General features: G+C 39.4%; 1 protein-coding gene across 4 annotated transcripts in view; it reads right to left on the reverse strand.

Annotated features, from left to right (window-relative positions):
- The window catches only part of LOC127426273 (transmembrane and coiled-coil domains protein 1-like), a 41,474-nt gene extending 38,454 nt beyond the window's left edge, over nt 1-3,020 (reverse strand). For 3 of the 4 annotated variants that reach the window (XM_051672966.1, XM_051672965.1, XM_051672963.1), the window contains exon 1: nt 2,946-3,020. The gene's annotated coding sequence lies outside the window, so the exon portion shown is untranslated. The other variant, XM_051672964.1, reaches the window with a different exon arrangement.
- Between the last annotated feature and the right edge of the window lie 15,254 nt (nt 3,021-18,274).

Here is an 18,274-nt window from a genome sequence, read left to right on the forward strand (position 1 = left end):
CACGGTCACACTAGAACTAATAGTTGTAAACACGTCTTTAAAAAGTCGCGAAGATAGAATATCCAGCTTGTAACTGGAACACTTCATCTTGGAAACTACATCTGCTAACCAGTTCTGATGAAAATGGTTCAAAGCGAGTAAGGGAGCTGGACGGGGAAGGTATTAGTGGTTGATCCACTTGCGAAGGTACAATAGCACCTTTAATATGTTTTTGTTAAAAAAAATTTTTTTTTAAAAAACTCAGGGTTCCAAACAGAATGGATATTAAACAATACTTTTGGTTGATTTGCATTATCAGATATCACTTTAGAGAAAAACTCAGCTTTTGCTTCTTACACAGCTCGTTGATAGTTTGTTAAAGACATCTTTAAGATGTCAAAAGAGACCTGAAGCTTGTCTCTTTTCCACACGCGCTCCGCTTTTCTGCGCTCTTGTCTGAGCGCACGGGTGACGTCATTTTGCCAAGGCTGTGAAACTCCCTTAACTCTCCTTGGCTTGAGCATGAGCGATATTATCAAGAATGAAAGTACAAGATTTATCAAAAGCTTCAACCAGTGGGTTAAGTACAGATTCTGTTTGTAAATGTTTTGCTGTTCTTTGTTTAATATATGAATCAATAATAATAATAATTTATTTTTTTTTAAAAATAGGGATTTGTACAAAACCCCATCCATATATAATTATATTATATATATAAAAAATAAATAAATAAATAAATAAATAAAAACACACAACACACCACACCTTCAACCAGTGATTCAGTATTGACTTTATCTGAGACATCGGCAGTAAAATGCGAGAAATAAAATTCTGAAAAAAAAAAAAAAAAAAGATTGGTAGTAGAGGAGTGAATGGACCAGGGTAGGGTTGCACCAGATGTGCATATGTTCTCACGTAAGTTAGGACGTAATGTTCAGACTAAGGACTTAGTGACTAGTTAGTTTGTAACCAAGTCAGTGCTTAATTTGGTTGCACCACCTGTTCTTAAAACAAGACTTAACTAGTAGGTCGTAAGCTTTTCGTAAAGTGATGCGTAGTCGCATAATGACGTTTACCCGTATTTATCCAATAAGCAGCCTTCAAATTTGTACACAACTGTTAAAAAGCTATGAACTTAAATTTGATCTTGATATGGTTGATGTTCAAACCTTGTTTGTTCACGTAACTGTCAGCTGTAATAAATTAAATCCACATTAAAATGATATGTAATAAAAGTAGATTTGATAAATAGTATATTTGCCCAGTGTAAATAACAATGTTATAGGAACTGTATCTAAAATAAATGAGGGGTGATAAATACTAATACAACAGACATTTATTCATTTTAATATCATATATATATATATATATATATATATAGAATGTGTTGAAACGATCGGTTTCATGCTGAAGAGCCGCCTAAAAGTACTTTTTTTTTTTTCCTCTCTCTCTCTCTCGTATGTCAACATCAATGTATGTTGAAAGGATTGATGCCTGTCACGCAAAACATGAGCTCATTGATGTCAAAATATCAGTCTGCTTTTTTATTCCATACGGAAGCCTCCGACCAGGCGTAACGAATATATTTAGTTTATACGTAGGGTTACGTCCTACCAAAGTTTAATGGTGCAACGCTCAAATATTTAGTAGTGCGTAAATACGCCATTTTCGCCACAACTAGGCCAAGTTTTAACTTACGCACAGCTGGTGCAACCGGCCCCTGGAGTGACGTAAAGACAGACCAACAATAATTGATTTCTAGATACGGTTTGAGGAAATACTGGCTTGTCCAGTGACACAGAATCTTTGCCCAATGAACTCGTATATTAGAATAGGATTCACAAATATTACCAGAATTTAATTGAGTAATGGAACTACTTACTGTCCCACAACCAAGTATGAAACTTACGCGCTGAAACCATATTATAAATAATAAAAACCACACACACGCAAAAACAAGACATTAAATATGACTGTGGACTAATGTGATATTGAAACTGAATGGGTTGGTTTGGGTTACACGCACTCTATCTGCGGGTCACACAGACCCAGATGCTCAAAACCAAAATAACGAGTGCTTAAAATTAAACAAATGATCAAAAGCTAATAAACATGACTGGCTAAATGTTTAAAGCTAACTGAGACGGACCTCTCTCGGCTTGAGAATATAACTCGAACTGTCACTGACAGATTTCAGAATGACATGTAACATTGAGAATTAATACAAACCACACTTGATTTTGGGAGACCAACAGAAGAGCCCAGAGGGCTAAATTAATCCGATAATTTACCGGAACTGCCCGTTGATGCGGTCGCTAGCAGAGTTAGCTGCCCGGCTAGCTGGTAAATGGACAGTTTACGCCCAACCCAGGTTAATAATTAAATGGTCGATAAAACGCACCACTACAAACAACCATCAGCCAAAACTGGTGTAAAAACATCGGAAACATTGCATTTAAAAAGTACTCAAGCGGAAGGAAGAAAGACCAATGTTTAAAAACCGGTTGGAAGTTACATTACAAGCTGTATCTTAATGTCTGTCAAAGTGACATAAACAGACACCCAACATCATCAGCATCTGATCAAGCGAGTAAGCACGTTTGGGTTGCACCACGCAATACAAATGGATCTTACATGACCAACATCCACACAAAACAGTGGATCTTTGGGTATATGAGCGGGAAGCAATAAGATGTATTGGTGTAAATTAAGGTTTTGGTGATGTCTGACCTGCTGCACCTGATCTCGCGGCGTGCTCCAGCTCCAGGCGACCAGCGCGCGGCTAGTCTGCTAACGTCACAGGCTAAAACCGACTAGCTCGCGAACAGCTCAGACAACAAATTGACCGACTGTGCCCAGCTCCGCAATCTAAACTGGAGCATATCGCGGCGGCTTCGTGTTACTACGAATAGCGTTCTAAATGTATTGAAGGCAAAAACCATAAGCATTTAGTAATTGCAACTTACACGAGCGCTGAGAGAGATTTGTGCTGATGTCCAATTTCTCCTGTTGGAACACTCCCACGGTGACGTCAGCGGCGCGTACACTACGCGTGAGGGGAAAAGCAGCAGTTAGTCGTCATAATGCTCCTGGCACGATATGACGGATTGACCACAAAAACAGAACTTGGTCAATAATTGGCAAAACGCTCCAACCACATTTTTACTTGCCGATTCACATTCATTTACTTGCCGAGTCATTAAAACTAAACACATTTGAACACGAATTTGATCATTTTGGTAAAATACCCTACTGAAAATCCCATTTAAAACCAGCCTAAGCTGGTCTGAGATGTGCCCTAAACCCATTTCAGCTGGTCAGGCTGGGAGACAATTGTCCTTCCAGAAAAACCAGTGGAGGAAATCTTGGCCTGGCTGGGAGACCAGTTTAGACTTAAGATTCTTTTTGGTCAGGGAATGAACATGCCTTTTGAGTTTGTACACAGAAGCCTTTAAATGTCTTCATAAAATACAGACCAACAATGATCCGTTTTGAACAAATGAACAAATTTTGTCTCTTGTCTTATCATTTGTGCTCAACCATTGTAAACCAGACAAACTAGGGAGTCTCATGAAGCTTTTAGGCTTACTCATGAACCTAAAGGGGGGGTGAAGATCCTCATAATCTTTGTACACATCCACACTTATCTTGAGTTAAGCTGGTGTTTGTGAGACCTGCAAGACAAGGCACAGACTTCAGACTGCAAGTAGTGGGAGGGCTTGGGTAATAGCCACAGGTTCTGGATGGAAATGTGGAAAAAGTCCCCATGGGTTTCCCAAGTGGGAAAGGGTAAAATGGCAGGGGGGCATTGTCAAAAAGGACAAGTCAATTCCTGGTCACCATAAAGTATGAGGTGGTGCCTGTCAGCATCATGGGAGGAGGAAGACAAACATTAATAAATTAGTCATACATGATGCAACTGAATTCAGAAATGCAGACAGAGGGCTCTCAACTGAGTGAGGTTACCTTCATTTCCCCAACAGCTTCCTCTGAACAATGCAGTGATAACCAGTGCCCCACTTGTAGTGTCCAAAGTGATCCCCTATTTAGAATGTTAGAAGCAGAGGCTACCAAGAGCCATCAGCTAAAGTGGAAAGAGGGATTAAAGATGGACTTAAACCCACTCAAGAATCAAGTGTCTTCCCCTTTAATTTCAACAGTATTTGCACTTGCTTGGAGAAGGGGGGGGTGGGGGCATGAAACCGTAGGGAGGGGTTGAGTCACATGGCAAGACATCTGCATAGGTGCCCCCATTATAAATCAGTGGCAGAACATAACTTCCCTGTCAGAGATGGTTGGAGCCAAGCCACAGTGTGCTTTTGACACTGCGTCACTAACCGGTTGTCTGGCATTACAGCCAAAGTATGGAGCAACAAATGAGACATCTCGGCATACCCGCTAAACAGAAAAAGCACAGTTGGCTGGTATCTCAGACAAAAGGCACTGGAGACCCCTCTCCTGAGCAGAAGGTGCAAAAAAAAAAACAAACAAAAAAACACACACACACACACAAAGTTAGAGAGCAAGGTCACATTTAAAAATACTGCTCAGGTTGTTCGAGGGCTATGGAGAAAGTTCAGCGTTAAGCAGCATAATGTTCGGTCACCTCTATCAACCATTAAGTTTGCCGTTCATGGTCCCAGAACATGCAGGGTCTTAGCATCATCACCACAGTGCATGGAAAGAATAATTTGTTTCAACTTGGTCTTAGTGAGGTAGAATCTTGCTCAAGTTAGACAAATCATCCATTTAGTCAAATGTAAACTTGCATCTCAATTTCATCTTGTTCATTAGACCAATATGCAAAATATAATTCTCTTGGGTCTCATGTCAAGTGTCTTCTTTGTATCAAGCATTGTACCTTGGGCACCATTGCCAATTGCCATAACTGACTGTTTTATCCAAGATGACTCCAGAAAGAACATCCACATCCAAAAATGCTTCAAGACCAATTATTAAAGAGCTCAGTGTTGTCAACTTCACCATTGTGAAGAGTACAGTCAAGTTGTTACATACACAAGAATAAATTCACAATTATAAAATAATAAACCACAAAAGTTAATTGATGCACACACTGCATTATTTATACTGACATTTGAATTGGATGGTGTGGCATAACCAATCAAATGTAAGTTCATCATCTAGCTTGTTGTTTTCACCTGTGTTTCATTAAGTTTAGAGTCTACAGGACTGGTGCCAAAATGCAGAAACTTGTCTTCTTTGTGATAGAAAACGATCTTGTATAAAATTTCTCTTTTTTTAATGTTTTACAATTGATACTTATAGTGAAAGCTCCAAAATAATCTTATTTTTTTTCTTTTCAGAACAGGTAAAGGTCACAACACATACATTAAATAGATTTAAAATAGATTGCCGAGCCAACGGAGTACATAAACACATTCATACACACAGTGAGTTTCTACACATGACTATACCATTGGCATTTTATCCAGTGTATGTGTAGTACAATGCAGTAAATCAGAATTGAAGTGTCACTTAACTGAAAGAGTACATGAAGGGGGATAGTTTTTGTATATGTGCATCATCTAAAAATCTCCTAACACAAATTTATGAAAAGATATGATTTGGCAGATATGAGCCAATACATTTTTCAGTGTGACCCATTATAACAAACTGACCTGTATCTGGTGAGTGCAATATCCAAAGTTTGAACGCATGAACATCAGGACAATGAGGACACACCAAACTATCATTTTCCAGTGCAAAGTATGTGCTATAACAAACATTCTTAAACCAAGGAACTGATCAAACTTAGAACTTAGAAAAGGAATTAATAATTCTGTGGAGGTCCAGGTCTCCTAAGCAACCAAACTGCCCCAGTTGCTAGGGAGGGTAGAGTCACATGGGGTAACCTCCTCATGGTCGCGATTAGGGGTTCTCGCTCTCGGTGGGGCTCGTGGTAAGTTGTGCGTGGATTGTGGGAATAGCATGTGTGTCCAGTGCTGTGAGCCTCCGCGGTGTCATGCACAACAAGCTACGTGATAAGACTGTCTCAGAAGCAGAGGCAACTGAGACTTGTCCTCCGCCACACGGATTGAGGTAACCGCGCCACCACGAGGACCTACTAAGTAGTGGGAATTGGGCATTCCAAATTGGGAGAAAAAGGGGATTAATAAAACATAATTCTGTAGAGGCAAGGTATAGATCTAGTAGGGTCAGAGACAAATAATAAATATCATTTGCATAAAGCAAAAGCTTATGCGCCACACCTCCTGTCACCACCCCTGGAAAATCATCCTCCTTTCTTTTCGCTGCTGCTAATGGTTCCAGGGCAAGACAGAACAAGAATGTGGAAAGAGGGCAACCCTGCCGGGTGCCCCTATTCAGAGTAAAATAATCTGAAATTAATCCATTTGTTTGAACCGCCGCTACCGGGTGTCTATGAAGTAACTTAATCCACCCAATAAAAGTATTCCCGAACCCGTACATTTCCAAAATCTTAAAAAGATAATCCCATTCTACCACTATCAACTGCTTTTTCGGCATCAAGCGAGATAGCAGCGACCAGAGTCTGATCGTTTGCCACTGCCCACGATATTAATGAAACGCCTAATGTTATCAGAAGAGTTATGGCCCTGAATAAACCCCACCTGATCTATAAGAGATGTCATAACTTTACTCAATCATTTAGCCAAAATGTTTGACAATATTTTAACATCTAGCTGGTCAGGGAAATTGGATGGTAACTGTTACACTCACTTGGATCTTTGTCCTTTTTAAGAATCAGACTGATCCGGGCTTGCGCCATGGTTGGCGGAAGCTTTCCATTCTTTAATGATTCCGTATAAACTTCTTGCAAAAGTGGAGCCAGTTCTGTAGCATAAGATCTAAAAAATTCAGCAGCAAAGCCATCTGGCCCCAGAGGCTTGCCTGTAGGCAAGGCCTTAATTACCTCGCCAAGCTCCTCCAAGTTTATCTCAGAATCAAGAGAATTTTTTTGCTCAGCTGACAGTTTAGGAAGTTGTAATGGTTCCACAAAGTTTCTAATATCCTCTTCAGTAGACAAAGATGTGGAACTATAAAGATGAAGATAGAATTCTTTAAAAGCACTATTAATATCAGTGGCCAAGGTAAATATTTCACCACCAGCAGATTTCACTGAGGGAATGGTAGAAAAAGCTCTCTCTGTATTATATATCTAGCCAGAAGCTTCCCTGCTTTGTCCCCTGACTCAAAGTATGACTGTCTTGCTCTGAATAGCCAAAACTCCACCTTCCATGACAAAATAGTATTATATCTGTATTTCAATCGGGTCAATTCTCTGAAGCCATAAGATTACATTCGGTGTTTCAGCTCTGCCTAGGCACGTTTAATATTCCCTTCCAATTCCACGAGTTCTTGTGCTCTGGATATTTTGGCGAATGCAGCATACTGTATGATCCGGCCCCTAAGAACCATCTTAAGTGCCTCCCAAGCCATGCCCACAGAGGATACTGAGGACCAGTTGGTCTCCATATAGACACTGATTTCAGCCTTTAACATTTGTTGGAATTCAGAATTTTGCAAAAGGGATGCATTAAAGCACCAACTATATGATTTCCTTTTCTTCATATGTGGCAACACCTCTAAACACACCAGGGTGTGATCTGAGACTAAAATGTTTTTAATTGAGCAATCAACAACAGATGGAATGAGGGATTTAGAAATACGGTATAAATTAAAAAAAAAAAAAAAAAATATATATATATATATATATATATATATATATATATATATATATATATATATATATAATTCTAGAATAAATCTTATGGACTGATGAAAAAAAAAATGCATAGTCCCTCCCAGATGGGTTCAAAAGTCTCTACATATCTGTAAGACTGAGATTTTTACACATCCTGTGAAGCGTCAATATTGCTCTAGGGGGCTTGCACACTTTTGCGTCACTATGATCAAAGACTGAGTCCATCAGAAGTCTCCTCCCAATATTATATCATGAGGGGTGCCAGTGGCTTGCAACATCCCTTCAAGATCTATAAAAAATTCCCTGATCATCAGATGCATAAATATTAACCAAAATAAGACTTTGCCCCTGAATTTCAGCTAAAATAATAATGACTCTTCCTAATTTATCTTTAATCTGTTTGAGACATTTGAATTGTAGGTGTTTACTTATCAGCGTAATGACTCCCCTGCTCTTACTCAAGCCAGCACTAAAGAAAGCATGCCCACCCCATATCCTCCCAATTTTTTCAGCTTCCTGTGGAGAAAGATGCATTTCTTGTTGGTATTAACAATTTTTATTGATTCCATTCAACAAATTAAACAAACAAACAAACCGCAGAAAATGTGGAATCAAACTATGTACAATTAACCCCTTCTTATTTTTAAAGCCTTCCAAAAAGGCCAAATATCTGCCCCATTTGCTATCAAATAACCCCAGATTTCCCAGCCTTCTATACATCCCTTCCTCAAAAGGCCAAAAAGGTCACTCAGTTGAAAAGGTCAAAGCCAAAGCTTCGGATTTAGACCAATTGACTTTGTATCCTGAGAACTTGGAAAAGGAGTTAATAATTCTGTTGAGGCAAGGCATAGATCTAGTAGGGTCGGAGACGAATAATAAAATATAATCTGCGTAAAGCAGAAGCTTATGCGCCACACCTCCCGCAATCACCCCTGGAAAATCACGGGTAAAACCTCCTTTCTTTTCGCGGCTGCTAATGGTTCCAGGGCAAGACAGAACAATAATGGGGAAAGAGGGCAACCCTCCCAGTTGCCTCTATCCAGAGTAAAATAATCTGAAATTAATCAGTTTGTTTGTACTGCTGCTACAGTGTGTCTATAAAGTAACTTAATCCAACCAATAAATGTACTCCCGAACCCATACATTTCCAAAATCTTAAAAAGATAATCCCATTCTACCATATCAAAAAATCTTTTCGGCGTCAAGTGAGATGGCAGCGACCGGAGATTGATAATTCGCTACAGACCACATGATATTGATGAGACACCTAATATTATCAGAAGAGCTATGGCCTCGAATAGACCCCACCTGATCTAAATGTATAAGTGATGTCATGACTTTACTTAATTGATTAACCAGACTTTGACAAAACTTTTACATCTAATTGGATCAGGGAAATTGGACGGTAACTTCTACACTCACTAAGATCTTTGTCCTTTTTAAGAATCAGACTGATCCTGGCTTATGTCATGGTTAGCGAAAGCTTTCCATTCTTTAATGATTCCGTATAAACTTCTAACAAAAATGGAGCCAGTTCTGTAGCATAAGATTTGAAAAACTCAGTGGAAAAGCCATCAGGCCCCGGAGGCAAGGCCTTAATTACCTCATCAAGCTCCTCCAAGGTTATCTCAGATTCAAGATAATTTTTTTGCTCAGTCGTCAGTTTAGGAAGATCTAATGGTTCCACAATGTTCCTAATATCTTCATCAGTAGACGAAGACGTGGAACTATAGAGATCAAAGTAGAATTCTTTAAAAGCATTATTAATATCAATGGCCGAGGTCAGTATTTCACAACCTGCAGATTTCACTGAGGGAATGGTAGAAAAAGACACTCTCTGCTTTATATAAAAGTTTTCCTGCTTTGTCCCCCGACTCAAAGTATGACTGTCTTGCCCTGAATAACCAAAACTCCACTTTCTGCGACAAAATAGTATTATATTTCAATCGGGTCAATTCTCTGAGGCCATCAGATGACATACGGCGCTTCAGCTCTGTCTCGGAACTTTTAATATTTCCTTCCAACTCCAATTTTTTGGTGAATGAGTCATACTGTATGATCCGACCCCTAAGAACCACCTTAAGTGCCTCCCAAGCCACGCCCACACAGGATATTGAGGACCAGTTGGTCTCCATATAAACATTGATTTCAGTCTTTAACATTTGTTGGAAATCAGGATTTTGCAAAAGGGACACAATAAGGTGCCAACTATATGATTTCTTTTTCTCTGTATATGGCAACACCTCTAAACTCACCAGGGCATGATCTGAGACCAAGACATTCCCAATTGAGCAATCAACAACAGATGAAATGAGGGATCTGGATATATATATATATATATATATATATATATATATATATATATATATATATATAATCTATTCTAGAATAAATCTTATGGACTGATGAAAAAAAAAAAAATGTATAGTCCCTACCAGATGGGTTCAAAAGTCTCCAAATATCTGTAAGACCAAGATTTTTACACATCCTGTGAAGCGTCAGTGTTGCTCTAGGGGGTTTACACACTTTTGCTTCACCATGATCAAGGACTGAGTCCATCAAAAGATTAAAGTCTCCTCCCAATATTATATCAAGAGGGGTGCCAGCAGCTTGCAACATCCCTTCAAGATCTATAAAAAAAGCCCTGATCATCAGTGTTAGGTGCGTAAATATTAGCTAAAAATCAACCTTTGCCCCTGAATTTCAGCTAAAACAATAATGACTCTCCCTAATTTATCTTTAGTCTGTTTGAGACATTTGAATTGTAGATGTTTATTAATCAATATAATGACTCCCTTGCTCTTACTTGAGCCAGTACTAAAGAAAACATGTCCACCCCATATCTTCCCAAATTTTTCAGCTTCCTGCAGGGAAAGATGTGTTTCTTGAAGAAACACTATATCATATTTCTTACGTTTAAGAAAAGAAATAACCTTATTTTATGGGGTGCCCCAACCAATTCACATTCCATGTGGAGAGAGATAGTACACTCATTTTAACATTTTGATAAAGTATAAAAAATCAATTTTGTGTCAAAAACAAAATTATACAGACCACATTCCCCATTAGTGAAACAATCAAACCCGTAAACTTTCCTCCAAACAAAACAAACAGAAAAAAGAAAAACGTAAAATACATAACAGAAAATACTTTGTAAAATAAACACCAGCCAATAGGAAGAATGAACACAAAAGAACGTGTAGATTCATTCACAGAACTGTCTCAAAGGTGTGATCTTCCACAAAACAAATTCCAGCTGATATAAAACAGTTCAGATTCCTCGGACAGACAAACGAATGTTCAGTGAGCCAGCTGTTATGAGTTCAGAGGATGACGTGATCATTCCAATGTCCCGTAAAAATACTCAAAACAAACTCCAGCCAGCAGGAGGAATAAGCACGAAGAACAAACAGATTAATCCACAGCTGTTCCAAAAAGGAATGTTGTTCAATAGAACAAGCTCCAGCCGCTTGGCGGAACCAATACAAAAAGAAACAAATCCGGCATCCCATTTCCTCGGATGGTCGAGTCAATTCACTCGGAGGCCGCATAAAAGTATATACCATGACTTACACAATCCGTCAACTTTATAAAAGATATCCTTTGTGTGAGCATGTAGATATTTTGCGGTCATCCGTAGTGTCCACTCTCAAACTGGCCGGGAACTTCAATGCAAAAGTAATCTTTTTTTCAATGGAAAAGTTTCTTTAAGGAAAAATGTTATTCACAAAACAAACTCCAGCCGCTCGGCGGAGCCAACGCAAAAAGAAAAAAGAAACAATTGACGCCCAGCTTCCTCAAAAGCCAGAGTAAGTACAGCGAGTCGATCCACTCACAAGAGATACACCCAATGGTTTACTCACCCACTGATTCTATAAAAGACATTGCCTGATTGGGACATGTAAATACTTTGTAACAGTCCTTCGTTTCTATTCTCAAAATAGAAACGAAAAAGTGATCTTTCGCTGATGTAGGAGTTTCTTACAGTCCTTGAACCGAACGCGTTTCTCTTGTCGAACTCGCAAAGTCCGGGAACAAGAAAATATTATGGTTCTTCCAAGAAAGCTTCCCTTTGCTCCTCGCCTGGCGCAACACAAGATCTTTATCGGATGATCTCAGAAATTTGGCCAGAATCGATCGGGGCCTTTCTCCCTCAGCAAATCTGTGAGCTTGCTCGATTTCCAGTTTATGGCCTGTTATGTCGAGCAGACTCAGGAAAAGCTCGTCTAGGAATTTCACCATATCTCTGCCCTCCTCATGCTCAGGAATTCCAACAATTCGAACATTATTCCTGCGGCTTCCATTCTCAAGATGTTCCAAATCAACTTTGGTCACGGGCGGATTAGCGGTTAATTCCCTCTCTGAAGACTCCAGACAATCGATTCATCTCTCAACATAAGTCACTCTTGTAACTAACTCAGAGAATTTTATTTCCATTGCCGTAATCGATCGACGTATTACAGCGAGATCCTCCAAGTCAGCAAGAATCTTCATCAGCATCGTTGACATGTTGGACAACTGATGCTGGATCACCTCTTCTGCTGCGCCATCCAAATCGAGTCCTCGGTCTGTAGGCCTGTCTGGGCTTTCATCCTGAACATGTAAGTGTCTTTTAATGTCTCCAGAGCCCGAGGATTTTGACTTCTTTGCCATGCTTTGCCTCAAAGAGCAAATGTGTAACTGGGTGTATCGAATTTCACCAGATTATAACATGAAAATAATAACAAATTTAACAAAGTGTTCAGAGCTCGTCGCTCACACATCTGCATCTTGCATGGAGTCACGTGACCCCAGATGTGTTTCTTGAAGAAACACTCTCATATTTCTTATGCTTAAGAGAAATAACCTTCCTTCTTTTTATAGGTTGTCCCAACCCACTCACATTCCATGTGGAGAGGGACAATCCACTCATATTAACATTTGACATTAGAAAAAATAAATTGTATGTCAAAAACAGGATAATAAAGACCACATTCCAACATTAGTGCATCCCTCAAAACCTGAACATCCCCCGGAACAAAACAAACAAAAAAAAGAAAAACGTGTGCATTAACCCCACGCACGACAGCGCCAACTGGCGTCCATCCCTCCAAACTCAAACAGTCCATGCATGCCTATGAGAACCCCCGCAACAACTTTGCCATTGGATTACTCAAGTCTGGTGTTTCTATACATATTGTAAGAGACAGAATTACATGGCAAAAGATAATCTATAAAACAAACTCTAGCCGATAGGCGGAACCAGCACAAAAACAGTCAAGTGAATGTTCAGTGAGCCGGTCCACTCGGCTGTAACGCGAGTACCACAAGATGACTTACTTCCTTCATTGACTTTATGAAGGACATCGCTTGCTGTGGGCATGTGAATGTTTTACGGCTATCCTTAGCATCTATTCTCAATTTGGCCAGGAATATCAGTGCAAAAGAACCCTGTGAGCTCGCTCTATATCCAGTTTATGGCCCGTTATGTCGAGCAGATACAAAAGGAGCCCATCTAGGAATTTCACCATATCCTGACCATCTTTGGCCTCAGAAATTCTGACAATACGTATGTTATTCCACCTGCTACGGTTCTCCATGTCCTCCAACTTCTCCCAGACATGCTCCAAATCCACCTTGGTCACTAGCGGATTAGCAGATAATTCCCTCTCCGAAGACTCCAGATAATCTATCCATTTCTCGACATCCCCCACTCTTGTAACCACATCAGTAAACTTCGCCTCCGTGGTGGTGATCGATAGACATATCGCAGCAAGATCCTTTGTCAGCATTACTGACATTTTCAGCATCTCTCGCCACATTTGCCACATCTCTCCGGCTAAATAGACTCCCAGGCTCGTGGCCTGCTCAGGGGTGTCAGCTTGAGCATGCAAGTGTCTTTTAATATCTCCAGAACCTGAGAATTTTGAATTCTTTGACATGTTGTCCTCCTAGCACAGTTATGGAACAGAGTGTACCAAATCTCACTGGTTTGTCATTAAAAGTGTTAAAACTAGCAAAGTGCGCAGAGCTCAGCATTCACACATCCAATCCTCACATGGCGTCACGTGACTCCCATTTTCAAATATTTTTTGACCCCAATAATGTTCACTTGCGGCTACTGTATTTTATTTTATTTTTTGCCTTTGTAACTTGTCTATAAAGGTGTTGTTTTGCTATCAATTTATTTATATAAAACATACAAAGCTTCTGATATTCCACAGATGGATTGTAAATGTTTTAATCTAAAAGCTGGCCTGTTGTTTGGTTTTTGAGGGCACTTTCAGTTAGTTAGGCTGGAGGTTCAGATTAAAGGTACCCATCCCCCCAATAAAAAACATATGTATAATTAATTGGCATCATTATTGGTATTGAATGACTGAGTGTTCAGATCTAAAGTTTGGCTACTCAGAGCCCTTCAAGAATAGCACAGCAGAATAGCATGTGTGAACAGTTTTTGTCAAACAGGCATAGCACCATGCAGTTGTGCATTTGCACTACATTAACACTAGATGCTAGTTCATGATTGGCTCAAGTTTACATGGACAGTGTATGAGTAAAGTCTCATTTGTTTGATTACATTGTATTGAATGTTTGTGATAATTAGGGCCCCAAGCACTGAAAGTGCAGAGACCCTGTTTTTCTTCTAATGATTATTATGGCCCAAGCACTGAACATGCGGAGACCCTATTGTTCTTCTAAGGATTCTTCTTTTCAAGGTTTTCGGTACTTTTGGGGCACTTAACATGTGTGAAAACTCTTGAAAATTTGCACACACATCAGAGTCGTCAGCCATTAGGGCTAGGCAAAGTTGCAGGGGAAGGCATGAAGGGGAAACTCTGTAGTGCCCCCTTGAAAATGGGCATATATGGGGGGGGCTCTGTAGAACCCCTATTTTCACCTACAGTCACCAAAATTGGTACATATATAGATCTCAAGCCAGAAAACTTTTGTACTTACAGTCATAAGCTCTGCTCAACAGGAAGTCGGCCATTTTGGATTGTTTGAAAAATGCATGCTCTGGAATTTGAAATACTCCTCCTAGGGGATTCATGTTAGAGGTACCAAATGTTGGCGACATCATGCCAAGACATTGATGATGCTAAATTGCGAACAGATTTTTTATATATCAAACGGTGTTGCCATAATGACATGATAATGTAATGTGTAAAGAAACAGGAAGTGTCTCATCTTCTGCGTGCATTGTGTGTTTACATCAAAATTGAGCTATATGTTTGACCTTGCGGGCTGATCACATTGATGTGGCTATTGTGGGTCACGGTTGTAGCACCACCAACTGGAGGAAATGTGGCACATTTAACAAACTTAATATCACTTATTTTTACCTGAATTGCTTCAAATTTTTTAATATTGAAATATTTTGATATCTTAAATAGTGTTGCCATGGCAACACATTAAATGTAATTCCTTTTTATGTATATTCACATGTTTTTGAGGTACTTGGCATGCTTGAATTTTCGTGATATTTTGCACACAGAGTTGTCGGCCTGGGGAAAATGTAACACATGGGCATGGCTGGGGAGCTCTGTAGCGCCACCTTTTGACTAAAGTGGTGGGGTCAGTTTCTTCTACAGTCACCAAACTTGCTACGTATACTTTTCTCATCAAGCCGGACAACTCTAAAAATTACAAGCATTAGCTCCACCCAACAGGATGTCAGCCATTTTTGATTGAATGTGCATTTTTAGAAAATTGCAGGCCCTGAACTTTTAAATCCTCCTCCTAGGGGATTCATGTGACTATCATCAAATTTAGGCAACCTTATGCCAAGACACTGACGATGCTAAATTGCAAACGGATTTTATATATCAAACGGTGTTGCCATGGCAAGGCAATAAATTAATGGAAAAGTGGGAAACAGGAAGTGTCCCATATTTTCTGCATGCATTGTATGATTTAAATCATATTGGTGCTTTCTGTTTGTTCGTGGAAGCTGATCGCATGGCTATTGTGGGGCCACAGTCTTAGCGCCACCAACTGGCAACAGGAAGTGACACTTTGTGTGACTTTGAAATAGTCCTCTTACATTTACCCTCTCAAATGCATGTGCCTACCAAGTGGTGATGGTGCCATAGTGCTTGGGCCCATCATCGCTGCTTGCAGCTATATTTATTATTTTTTCAAAGTTTTCTGTACTTTTGGGGTACTTAACATGCATGAAAACTCTTGAAATTGCACACACAGAGCCATTAGGTTCGGGCAAAAATTCACACATGGGCGTGTAAGACGGCCTCTGTCGCACCCCCATTTTCACGTACAGTCACCAAACTTGGTAAATATATAGTTCTCATCAAGCCGGAAATCTTTTATAATTATAGTCATTCCCAACAGGAAGTCGGCCATTTTGAATTTTCTGAAAAATCGCAAGCACTGAACTTTTAAATACTCCTAGGGGATTCATGTGACTGACACCAAATTTGTACAACGTCATGCCAAGACATTGTAGATGCTAAATTGCAAACAGATTTTTGATATTTTGAATGGTGTCACCATGGCGAAACAAATTATGGCTAAAAATGTGAAACAGGAAGTTCCTTATATCTTCTGTGTGCATTGTATGATTTTGATGAAAATTCAGCTGTATGTTTAGTAATGGGGGCTGATCTCTTTAATGTGGCTATTATGGGTCACGGTCATAGCGCCACCAATTGGAAGCAGGAAGTATGGCACTTTTAACAGACTTTGAAATAGCCCTCCGTTTACAGGAATTGCTTCAAAATTCTTTAGAATAATGTCAAGACACTGCTGATATAAATTTGTAAAGGGATATTTGATATCCTAAATACTGTTGCCATGGCAATGCATTAATTGTTATCATACCTTTCTTCCTATATTTGGGCATTTGAGGCACTTGGCATGCTTAAAATTTCATGAAATTTTACACACACATCAGAGTCGTTAGGCCATTAGGTCTGGGCAAAAATTCACGCATGGGTATGTGTGTGTGTGGGGGGGGGGCTTTGTAACCCCCCTTTAAAATGGGTGTGTAAGATGGCCTCTGTAGCACCCCCATTTTCACCTACAGTCAACAAAATTGGTACATACAATATATAGTTTGTCAACTTTCATAATTATAGTCATTAGGTCTGCCCAACAGGAAGTCAGCCATTTTGTATTTTTTTAATATTGCAATCTCTGAACTTTTAAATACTCCTCGGTGACTCATGAGACAGTCACCACAATTAGACAACATTACGCCAAGACATTGAAGATGCTAAACTGTGAACAGATTTTGATATATCGAACTGTGTTGCCATGGCGAGGCATTAAATGAATGGCAAAAAAATGGGAAACAGGAAGTGTCTCATATCTTCTGTGTGCAATGTGTGATTTAGATCAAAATTGAGATCTATGTTTAGTCTTGGGGTTAATCACATGGATTTGACTATTTTGGGTCAATGTCATAGCCCCACTTCCTGCTGCCAGGTGGAGACGCTTTCACAACACATTTCAAAACAGTCCTCTTATATTTACTCAAATTGCTTCAAAATTGTTTAGAATAATGTCAAATGCATGTGTCCATCTTGCATTGTTTTCCAAAAGCCACCGGGTAGAAATGGACCAGTTGTGATTGGGCCCGTCATCGCTGCTTGCAGCTAGATTTCATCTTGTTATTTAAGCTAGTGTTAATATTTTGGGTTAACAGACATTTCAGATGAGCAGATTAGAAATGGAATGTTCAGAAAAAAGGGTAAGTCACCAAGAATAAACAAATGTGAAGAGGGGAGCAAGATTAGTTTATACCTCTATCGACCATAGAGTGTAGCATTCACTGTCCCGGAATTTGGAGCGTCATATAGCATCATCACCACAATTCACTGAAGGAGCCAAGTGTTTCAACTTGGCCTCAGTAAAGTGGAGCTGTGCTTTTAAAAGAACAGGTTTTTAGTTAAGAGTAGCTGTACATGTATAGGGCCAATTTTATCCAATAACTTAACTTACCTTCATCATTAGATCTATAGCAGTCTGACAATTCTCCTGGTCTCAACTCAGATGTCTCAGTATTATTAGACATTGTACCTTGAGCTCCATTGCCAATTATTAGTTTACCAAATATATATATATTTTATTTTTTATTTTTTCCCCCAAGATGGGTCTATAAGGAACATCTATTTCTGAAGAATCCTCATGACCCAGCTTTAAAGAGGAGGTCACCATCATCACAGCTTTTATGAAGAGTAAAATTCCCTTTGCCCAAGGCATGGTGAAAATGTTTTACTACTCAAGCAAACACCAAAATGCAATTCACGGTTTTCACAATAACCCTAAAGGCAGAGATTGACAAGCTCAGTGAGACACGCTGCACTATTTGTACTCACTTCTGAATCGCTTGGTTGACCAATCAAATCTGTGCTCATCATTCAACTTGTTTTCACCTGTGTCTTATTAAGTTGAGAGTTTACACAATTGATGTGTAGAAAATTTTGTGTATTCTTTATTAATCCACTTTTATGTTTTATAATTGTTACATAGAGTTACAACAGTTTTGCTTTCTATTATTTTCCATTTTGGAAAAATATGGTAGTTTCAAAATACATGCCTTAAACAGATTTAAAGCTGAAGTATGTAATGTCTGTGCCACTAGTGCAA

The sequence above is a fragment of the Myxocyprinus asiaticus genome, chromosome 35 (assembly GCF_019703515.2).
Source record: "Myxocyprinus asiaticus isolate MX2 ecotype Aquarium Trade chromosome 35, UBuf_Myxa_2, whole genome shotgun sequence".
NCBI lineage: Eukaryota > Metazoa > Chordata > Actinopteri > Cypriniformes > Catostomidae > Myxocyprinus > Myxocyprinus asiaticus.